We start from the raw sequence: 12,203 nt of genomic DNA on the forward strand, positions 1-12,203 counted from the left end.
TTTTTTTATATTAAGTTAACTTTCATATATATTAGTTAAATAATCTAATTATAGATAATTTACATAATTATATTATTATAATTAATATAATTATTTATATTAATTATAATATTTTACATTTAAATTAATAATTTTATTAATTATATCCAATTATAATAATATTAAATATTAAATTACATATTATTATAAATATTATATTATAATAACCTATTTTAAGCTAAAAACATAAGTAGCTATAATCCTAGGTAAATAATTACATTAAAATAATCTATTGATAATGGTAAGATGAACTTATAATACTTTAATTTCAATTAAATGTAATATATTAATATAAATTATTTATTATATATATATATAAAAAAATAAAATGAGCAGGATAAATTAATCCTAATTAAACAAAATAATACATAAAAGAATTTCAAAAAAAAACTTTCGATTTATATATTAAATAAATGAAGTGCCTGATTAAAGGGTTACCTTGATAGGGTAAATAAAGTAAATAAATTTACCTTCATTAAAATTACATAAGATAGAATGAAACTACCTCCTTTAGTATCAAAAACTAACGTGCATCATACACCTTAATGTAAAAAGGTAAGCTAAACAAGCTAATGGGTTCATACCCCATTTATAGAGGTATCAATCCTCTCCTTTTTAATGACCAACAACTCTACAAAACTTCTCTTCCTATCAAAATTAATGATAGGAACGATCCTGTCCATTTCATCAAATTCCTGATTTGGGGTTTGAATAGGACTTGAGATCAACTTACTTTCATTTATTCCGCTCCTAACAAGAAATAAAAATATAATAATAAATGAATCATCAATTAAATATTTTATTGTCCAAGCAATAGCATCGACAATATTATTATTTTCAATTTTGCTGATTCAAATAAAATATCCCATGGGATGGGAAACAGAATTTATCCCATCAATAATAATTAGATCTAGACTATTATTAAAGATTGGAGCTGCACCTTTCCATTTCTGATTTCCAGAAGTTATAGGAGCATCAAGATGAAATAATTGTTTAACATTAATAACATGACAAAAAATCGCCCCAATAATGGTCTTATCTTATTGTATTCAATTAAGAACTTTTATTTGAACAATTATTATCTTAAGAATTATTATTGGGGCAATAGGAGGTTTAAATCAAACATCCTTACGACAACTTTTAGCATATTCATCAATCAGACATCTAGGTTGAATAATTAGATCATTAACAGTCAGAGAAAACATCTGAGAACTATACTTCATTATTTACTCACTATTAAGATTAATTATAGTTTTATTATTTAAGCAAATAAATTTATTTTTCATAAATCAAATTTATTCAGCCAGAAATATAAAAACCGAAATTAAATTCATAATATTCTTATCTTTATTATCTTTAGGTGGACTACCACCATTCCTTGGATTCTTACCAAAATGAATTGTAATATCATCATTAATAGAAAACAATATAACAACTATTATAACTATTATAGTTGTATTAACTACAATTACACTCTACTACTATATACGTATTTGATTCTCAGCTCTAATTATATCATACACAGAAAATTCGTGATCTATAAAGATAAAGTCCCAAAAATCAAGAATCATTCTTCCTATAACAGTAATAATTTCAACAATAGGATTGATTTCAACATCAACCTTAATTTCATTATACTAAGGACTTAAGTTAATCAAACTCTTAACCTTCAAAGTTATAATTAAAAGAATAATCTTTTAGGCCTTAGTAAAATTTTACACCTCTAGAATTGCAGTCTAGAATCATAATTGAATATAAGACCTAAATATGATAAGAGAGAAAACATCTCATAAGTAGATTTACAGTCTACCACCTAAAATTCAGCCATCTTACCGCAAAAATGATTATTCTCAACAAACCATAAGGACATTGGTACTTTATACTTCATATTTGGAGCATGAGCAGGAATAGTAGGAACATCAATAAGAATACTTATTCGTGCTGAACTTGGCCAACCCGGATCTCTAATTGGGGATGACCAGATTTATAATGTTATTATTACAGCTCACGCATTCATAATAATTTTCTTTATAGTAATACCTATTATAATTGGTGGATTTGGTAATTGACTTGTTCCACTAATAATTGGTGCACCAGATATAGCATTTCCACGAATAAATAACATAAGTTTTTGATTACTACCACCTTCACTAACCCTTCTTCTTACATCTTCTATAGTAGATAATGGTGCTGGTACAGGATGAACAGTTTACCCTCCTCTAGCAGGAGCTATTGCACACGGGGGTGCATCTGTAGATCTAGCTATTTTTTCACTGCACTTAGCAGGTGTATCATCTATTCTTGGTGCAGTGAATTTCATTACAACAGCAATTAATATACGATCAGAAAGTATAACTTTAGATCAAACACCTTTATTTGTATGATCTGTAGCTATTACAGCATTACTTCTCCTTCTTTCACTTCCAGTTTTAGCAGGAGCTATTACTATATTATTAATAGATCGAAATTTAAATACATCATTCTTTGACCCTACAGGAGGGGGTGACCCAATTCTATATCTACATCTATTTTGATTCTTTGGACACCCAGAAGTTTATATTTTAATTCTACCGGGGTTCGGAATTATTTCACATATTGTATGTCAAGAAAGAGGAAAAATTGAATCATTTGGAACATTAGGTATAATTTATGCTATACTATCAATTGGACTAATAGGATTTATTGTATGAGCACATCATATATTTACAGTAGGAATGGATGTTGACACACGAGCATATTTTACATCAGCAACAATAATTATTGCTGTACCTACAGGAATTAAGGTATTTAGATGATTAGCTACATTATATGGAACTAAATTCAAGTTCAATCCACCATTATTATGAGCTCTAGGATTTATTTTCCTATTTACAATTGGTGGATTAACAGGATTAGTATTAGCAAATTCATCACTTGATATTGTATTACATGATACATATTATGTAGTAGCCCACTTTCATTATGTATTATCTATAGGAGCAGTATTTGCAATTATAGGAGGTGTCATTCAATGATATCCACTATTTACAGGATTAACTATAAATAATACATGATTAAAAATCCAATTTACAATTATATTCATTGGAGTAAATATAACATTCTTTCCTCAACACTTCCTAGGATTAGCAGGAATACCTCGACGATACTCTGACTACCCAGACGCATATACATCATGAAACGTAGTATCAAGAATTGGGTCTACAATTTCTATTGTAGGAATCATTATATTCATTGTAATTATATGAGAAAGAATGATTACAAACCGAGCAATTATATTTAGAGCTAACATAAGAAGATCAACAGAATGACTACAAAATAACCCTCCTGCAGAACATAGTTACTCAGAATTACCATTAATCTCTAGATTCTAATATGGCAGATTAGTGCAGTAGATTTAAGCTCTACAAATAAAGGTTTGACCTTTTATTAGAAAATATTTATTAATGGCAACATGATCAAATTTATCTCTTCAAGATGGAGCTTCACCATTAATGGAGCAATTATCATTCTTTCATGATCATACTACGGTCGTATTATTATTAATTACAGTAATTGTAGGTTATGCCCTATGTTATATATTATTTATTGCCTATACTAACCGTAATATACTTCATGGACATTTAATTGAAACAATCTGAACAGCTTTACCAGCAATTACATTAATTTTTATTGCCCTTCCATCATTACGACTATTATATTTTCTTGATGATTCAGTAGATGCAATAATTACAATTAAAACCATTGGACGACAATGATATTGAAGATATGAATATTCAGACTTCAAAGACTTAGAATTTGACACTTATATAACACCAGAACAAGACCTAGAAAATGATGGATTCCGACTACTAGATGTAGATAACCGAACAATCCTACCAATAAATACAGAAGTACGAGTATTAACAAGAGCATCAGATGTTCTACACTCATGAGCAGTTCCTGCATTAGGGGTTAAAATTGATGCAACGCCAGGTCGGTTAAATCAAGGAACATTCACAATAAATCGACCTGGATTATTGTTTGGACAATGCTCAGAAATCTGTGGAGCAAACCACAGATTTATACCAATTGTAATTGAAAGAACTTCAGTAAATTTATTTATTAAGTGATTATCTAAGATAATTTAAGGAGTTAGTTAAAATAAATAACATTAGAGTGTCAATCTAAAGTAACTAAAAAAAATTAGTACACCTTGAAATTCATCAGATGACTGAAAGTAAGTAATGGTCTCTTAAACCAAATAATAGTAAATTAACGACTACTTCTGATGGGGAAATTATATCCAAATCCCTCAAATATCCCCTCTTATATGATTCTCACTATTCATTATATTTTCAGCTACATTAATCTTGTTTAATCAAATAAACTTCTTCTCATTTAAACCTAACCTTATTAAAAGAGCAGAAAAAGGAACAATTGAAATAAAAAACTTAAATTGAAAATGATAACAAATCTATTCTCAACATTTGACCCATCAACTAACATCTTTAATTTATCATTAAATTGAACTAGAACATTTCTAGGACTATTATTAATCCCATCACTATTTTGACTTACACCATCACGAATTAACATTATCTGAAATAAACTAAATTTAACCTTACATAATGAATTTAACACATTTCTTGGACCAAAATCATTTAATGGAACAACATTCATTTTCATCTCAATTTTTATTATAATATTATTTAACAATTTCATAGGATTATTCCCTTATATTTTTACTAGAACAAGACATTTAGCATTAACATTTGCAATTGCCCTACCTATATGGCTAAGATTTATATTATTTGGATGAATTAACCATACTAATCATATATTTACACACCTTGTACCACAAGGTACACTGCCTGCATTAATATCATTTATAGTACTAATTGAAACAATTAGTAATGTTATTCGACCAGGTACATTAGCAGTACGGTTGGCAGCAAATATAATTGCAGGACACTTATTATTAACCTTATTAGGAAACACAGGACCATCTATAGCAATAAACTTAATCTCATTACTAATTATTGGACAAATACTTCTATTAATTCTAGAATCAGCAGTAGCAATAATTCAAGCCTATGTTTTCTCAATTCTAAGAACTCTATATTCTAGAGAAGTATATTAAACCTATGTTAACAACTCACTCAAACCACCCATTCCACTTAGTAGACTATAGACCTTGACCATTAACAGGAGCAATTGGAGCAATAGTCCTAGTATCAGGACTAGCAAAATGATTCCACCTATTTAATATTAACTTATTCATAATTGGATTTGGAATTACCCTACTAACTATAATTCAATGATGACGAGATGTAGTACGAGAAGGAACATATCAAGGATTACATACAGGATTTGTATCAATTGGATTACGATGAGGAATAATTTTATTTATTGCATCAGAGGTATTATTTTTCGTTTCTTTTTTTTGAGCATTCTTTAGAAGAAGATTAGCACCAACAATTGAACTAGGAATACTATGACCTCCAATAGGAATTCAACCCTTTAACCCTATACAAATTCCATTACTTAATACAGCTATTCTTTTAGCATCAGGAGTAACAGTAACATGAGCACATCATAGTTTAATGGAATCTAATCATACTCAAGCACTACAAGGATTATTCTTCGCAGTGTTATTAGGACTATACTTTACAATACTTCAAGCATATGAATATTGAGAAGCACCTTTTACCATTGCAGATGCAGTTTATGGATCAACATTCTTTGTTGCAACAGGATTCCATGGTTTACACGTAATTATTGGAACAATCTTTTTATCAACATGTCTACTTCGACACTCAATAAATCAATTTTCACCAAGACATCACTTTGGATTTGAAGCAGCAGCATGATACTGACACTTCGTAGACGTAGTATGATTATTCTTATATATCTCTATTTATTGATGAGGTAGATAATTGTTTTTCTAGTATAAATAGTACATTTGACTTCCAATCAGAAAGCTTGATATAAATCAAGAAAAACAATTCTAATTCTATCAACAAGAGTTTTCATTAGATTTATTATTCCAATAATTGTTATAATCCTGGCAACAACACTATCAAAAAAATTAATTAATGATCGAGAAAAAAGATCACCAGTTGAATGTGGGTTTGATCCAGAAAGATCAGCACGAATACCATTCTCAATACGATTCTTCCTAATCGCAGTAATCTTTTTAATTTTTGATGTAGAAATTGCACTAATTCTACCAATTGTAATTATTTTTAAAACTTCAGACATTATAATCTGAACAGTATCAACAATATTTTTATTCTAGTTCTATTAGGAGGACTATACCATGAATGAAACCAAGGAGCATTACAATGAGCAGAATAAAGGGTTGTAGTTAAATATAACATTTGGGTTGCATTCAAAAAGTATTGATATTATCAATCAACCTTAAATAGAATAAGAAGCGAAATATTGCAGTCAGTTTCGACCTGGAAGATTGGTATGTACTACCCTTATTCTTATTAATTGAAGCCAAAAAGAGGCGTATTACTGTTAATAATATAATTGAACTATAATAGTTCCAATTAAGGAAATGTAAAGCCAATATGAAAGCTGCTAACTTTTTATATTAGCGGTTAAACTCCGTTAACATTTCTAGAATTTATATAGTTTAAATAAAACATTACATTTTCACTGTAAAAATAATATATCTATATTTATAAATACTTAAAAGTAAAAATACTTCCTTAACATCTTCAGTGTCACGCTCTAATTATAAGCTATTTAAGTAAACGAAAAACAATATTACCAAAATAAATATTCAAAAAATAAAAGTTAAAAGATAAATCTTGAAATTAGAATCATATCAACCTTGAATATAACCAATTAAATAAATAAATAATCTATATAAACCTTGACCACCAAGTAATTCACCTCAACCATAATCAAATGACTTAGATGAATAATAACCTATTTTTAAAGGAATATATCTAATAAACTTAGTTGAAAGAAAAGGTATAAATCATATAGAACCAGCAAATCTAACAAAGGAAAGTATACTTAAAGAAAATAAATTATGAGAAAAATCAAAATTAGAAATAAGATAACCTAAATAAGCACCTAAAATAACAACTGTAATAGTTAAAAACTTTAAATAATAAGGTAAAGCAATCACATGAGGAATAGGAAAAATTAATCAAGATAAAAGACTACCACCAAAAACAGCAACAAACAATAGACCAATTATTCCAAATGAAATATAATAACCCTTATCATCAAAAGAAAATCTAGAATAAAAATTATTATCACCAGATATTGAATAATAAAACAAACGAAAAGAATAAGAAGCAGTTAAACCAGTAGAAAAAAAATAAAGAAAAAAAATTAAACAATTAATTCATCTTAAACAAACCATCTCAAGAATTAAATCCTTTGAATAAAATCCCGCTAAAAAAGGTATTCCACACAAAGATAAACTAGAAACATTAAAACAAACTGAAGTTAAAGGTATGAAATTAACAATTGATCCTATAAAACGAATATCCTGAGAATCCTTCAAATTATGAATTATTGAACCTGCACATATAAATAATAATGCCTTAAATAAAGCATGAGCCAATAAATGAAAAAATGCAAGCTTTGGATAACCTATAGCCAAAATTCTTATTATTAAACCAAGTTGTCTTAAAGTAGAAAGAGCAATAATCTTCTTTAAATCAAACTCAAAATTAGCGCCCAATCCAGCCATAAATATAGTTATACAACCAATTAAAAGTAAAAATCAACCACAATTATAAGTATCCAATATTGGTCTAAAACGAATTAATAAATAAACACCAGCAGTAACAAGAGTAGAAGAATGAACTAAAGCAGAAACAGGAGTAGGAGCTGCTATAGCAGCAGGAGGTCATGAAGAGAAAGGAATCTGAGCTCTCTTAGTTATAGCTGCTAAAACAATTAATATAGTAATGAGCTTTATTTCAAAAGAATTAGAAATAAAATCATAATAATAAATATAATTTCAACCACCAAAATTTAACATTCATGCAATAGAAATTAAAATAGCAACATCACCAATACGATTAGAAAGTGCAGTTAATATACCAGCACTATAAGATTTTACATTTTGATAATAAATAACTAAACAATAAGAAACTAAACCTAAACCATCTCAACCTAATAAAATTCTAATTAAATTAGGACTAATAATTAAAAAACCTATAGAAAGAATAAATATTAAAACAATAATAATAAAACGATTTATATTCTTTTCACCAGATATATAATCCTCTCTATAATAAATAACCAAAGAAGAAATATATATAAGAAAAGATATAAAAATAAGAGATATTCAATCCAAAATTAAAGTTATAACAACTATAGAACCATTTAAATTGAAAAGCTCTCACTCAACAAAAACTCTATAATCAATTATTAAATAATAAATACCTAAAATAAAAATTATAGTTCTCGAAATAAACAAAGAAAAAAAACTCAAAGAACAAATAGAAAATAAATTCACGGCCTAAGATGAAAAACTTCATATCATTGATTCCACAAAACAATATTTTTAATTAAAATACTTAAGCAAACTAAACAAAGAAATATTCACCCTTTAAACAGAGAATATTTAAACGCAATCAATGTAAAAGTAAAAGATGATATTCACGAAAATAACCAAGAGAACAAGTATAAACACCAGAATAATAATTCCCATGCTGAGAATAAGAATATATATACAAAGTATAAACATCTCTAAAAAAAGATAAAAAAATCAAAGCAAAGAATCTAAAAGAAGATCAAGATATAATTCTATTTAATAATCTAATTTCACCTACCAAATTTAAAGAAGGAGGAGCAGCCATATTTCATGATCTTAAAAGAAATCATCATAAAGCCATTCTTGGCATCAAATTAATTATACCCTTGTTAATTAATAATCTTCGTCTACCTAAACGTTCATAAATAATATTAGATAAACAAAATAAACCAGAAGAACATAAACCATGACCAACCATTAGAGAAAGAGAACCTACACAACCTCATCAATTCATAGTCATCAATCCACCAATAACCATTCTTATATGAGCAACAGAAAAATATGCAATTAAAGACTTTAAATCAACCTGACGAAAACAAATAAATCTTACAATAACACCCGCAGATAAACCTAAAGACAATCAAAAATAATTAAACTTTAAACCCAAATAAGAAATAACCTTTATAACACGAAAAATACCATAACCACCTAACTTTAATAAAACACCAGCAAGAATTATTCTACCTGAAATAGGGGCCTCTACATGAGCCTTAGGAAGTCATAAATGAACCAAAAACATAGGTATCTTAATAAAAAAAAGTCAAAATTATAAATACATAAAACATAAAATAATAAGAACCAAAATCAACCAATAAAGGAAAATATAAAGTATTAGAAAAATCATAAACCTTAAATAAAACTAATAATAAAGGTAATCTAGCAACCAAAGTATAAAAAATTAAATAAACACCAGCCTGCAAACGCTCAGGTTGATAACCCCAACCCAAAATTAAAAGTAAAGTAGGAACTATTCTAGCCTCAAAAAAAATATAAAAAGAAAGAAGACTTAATCTAGCAAATGAACAATAAAGCATAATTATTAAAATCAAAACCATACAAACAAAAAAATAGAATGATATGAACTTAAATAAACTGAACCTCTAGCAGTGATTATTAAAGAACAAATCCAAAAACTAAGTAAAATTAAACTAAAAGAAAAATAATCAATACCAAAATAATATCTAATTATATTCAAATCAGCATATGTATAAACACAAATTATAAAAACAAAACCCGACAGAAACATTAAAGAATGAACCAACCATCAACAATTATTTAATAAACAAAGAGGGATCAAAAAAATAGTTATAAATAAATACTTTAACATAAAGATAAACCAAAAGAATTAAAAAAATCATTACCATGAGAACGAATTATTGAAACTAAAATAGAAAGACCTAAAGCACCCTCACAAACAGAGAAAACTAAAAAAATAACAGGAAAAAAATAATCATAATCAAACTCATTAAGAAAAACAATAACTAACATAAATAAAGAAAGAACAATATATTCTAATCTCAAAAGAACCATTAATAAATGTTTACATTTAGAAGAAAAAACATAAACACCAGCAAAATAAATCAATAAAGAAGTAAAAATAGAGAATATAAACATTAGTTTTAATAGTTTAAAAAAAACGCCGGTCTTGTAAACCATAAATAAGTCCAGCCCCCACTTTTAAAACTTCAGAGGTGGAAAAGCTTCCATCATCGGTCCCCAAAACCGGTATTTTAAATAAACTAACCCCTGAAATGATCAAAATAATAATTATATCATTATCAAATGTAATAAATATTAATTTTATTAAATTAAGACACCCAATATCAATAATGCTTTTTATTATCCTTCAAACCTTCCTAGTTGGATTAATAACAGGAACAATAATAGAAAGATATTGATTATCATATATTTTATTTTTAACATTTCTTGGTGGTATACTAGTATTATTTATTTACATTACAAGAATTGCATCAAACGAAATATTTCAGCCTAAATCAATCACTATAATTATTACATTAATAATGTGAGTATTTATCATATTAATATTAATTATTCTAGATATATCTATATTTATAGACTTTTTCAAAAACACCGAAACTATAAATATTGATAATTCAATCAATTATCAAGAAATAACAATATCTTTAGAAAAATTATATAATAGACCAACATTCTTTATTACAATAATAATAATAATTTATTTATTTTTAGCACTACTAGCAGTTGTTAAAATCACCAATATTAATCAGGGACCTATTCGTAAAATAAGATAATTACTAATGAATAAACCCTTACGATTAAGACATCCTTTAATTAAAATTATTAATAACTCTTTAATTGACTTACCTGCCCCAACAAATATTTCATTTTGATGAAATTTTGGATCCCTATTAGGGTTATGTTTGGTAATTCAAATCGTAACTGGACTATTTTTAGCTATACATTATACATCAAATATTGAAATAGCATTCAGTAGTGTAGTACACATCTGCCGAGACGTAAATAATGGTTGAATTATCCGAACCTTACACGCAAATGGAGCATCTATATTTTTTATTTGTATTTACTTACATGTAGGACGGGGAATTTACTATGGATCTTATATATATATACATACCTGAATAATTGGTACAGTGATTTTATTTTTAGTTATAGCAACTGCATTTATAGGATATGTCTTACCCTGAGGCCAAATATCTTTTTGAGGTGCAACAGTAATTACTAATTTATTATCAGCAATCCCATACTTAGGAACAGATTTAGTCCAATGAGTATGAGGAGGATTCGCTGTTGATAATGCAACATTAAATCGATTCTTCACATTCCATTTTGTATTACCATTTATTATTGCTGCTATAGCAGCAATTCATTTATTTTTTCTTCACCAAACAGGATCTAATAATCCTCTTGGACTAAATGGAGATATTGAAAAAATTCCATTCCATCCATACTTTACCTTTAAGGATTCTATTACATTTGTGATAATAACATCATTATTAATTATACTATGTTTAATTAATCCTTACCTATTAGGAGATCCAGATAACTTTGTACCTGCCAACCCATTAGTAACACCAGTTCACATTCAACCAGAATGATATTTCCTATTTGCATATGCAATTCTACGATCTATCCCTAATAAGTTAGGAGGTGTTATTGCATTATTTTTATCAATTAGAATCTTAATAATTTTACCATTTTATAATAAAACACCATTCCGAGGCATTCAATTTTACCCTATTAATCAAATTTTATTCTGAATTATAGTAGTTGTTGTATGCTTACTAACGTGAATTGGTAAACGACCTGTTGAAGAACCTTATATTATAACAGGTCAAATCTTAACAATTATTTACTTCACATATTTCTTAATTAATGTCCATGTCGCAAACGCATGAGATAAATTAATTAAGGAATAAAGTTAATTAGCTTAGGAAAAGCATATGTTTTGAAAACATAAAATTAGAAGTTTAACTCTTCTATTAACTTTTCTCAAAAAATTTCACTAAACAAATGAGATAAATAAAATCTTTAAACCAACAAAGAAAATAAAAAAATTCAAAGATAAAGGTAAAAAACTTTTTCAAGCTAAGTACATTAATTTATCATAACG

The 12,203-nt window shown here is 27.2% G+C and overlaps 1 long non-coding RNA gene across 2 annotated transcripts in view; it reads left to right on the forward strand.

The window, feature by feature from the left end:
• LOC126301330 (uncharacterized) overlaps positions 1–12,203 on the forward strand; it is a 106,416-nt gene that overhangs the window by 77,016 nt on the left and 17,197 nt on the right. The window lies entirely within an intron of this gene.

The sequence above is a fragment of the Schistocerca gregaria genome, unplaced genomic scaffold (assembly GCF_023897955.1).
Source record: "Schistocerca gregaria isolate iqSchGreg1 unplaced genomic scaffold, iqSchGreg1.2 ptg000066l, whole genome shotgun sequence".
Classification (NCBI taxonomy): domain Eukaryota; kingdom Metazoa; phylum Arthropoda; class Insecta; order Orthoptera; family Acrididae; genus Schistocerca; species Schistocerca gregaria.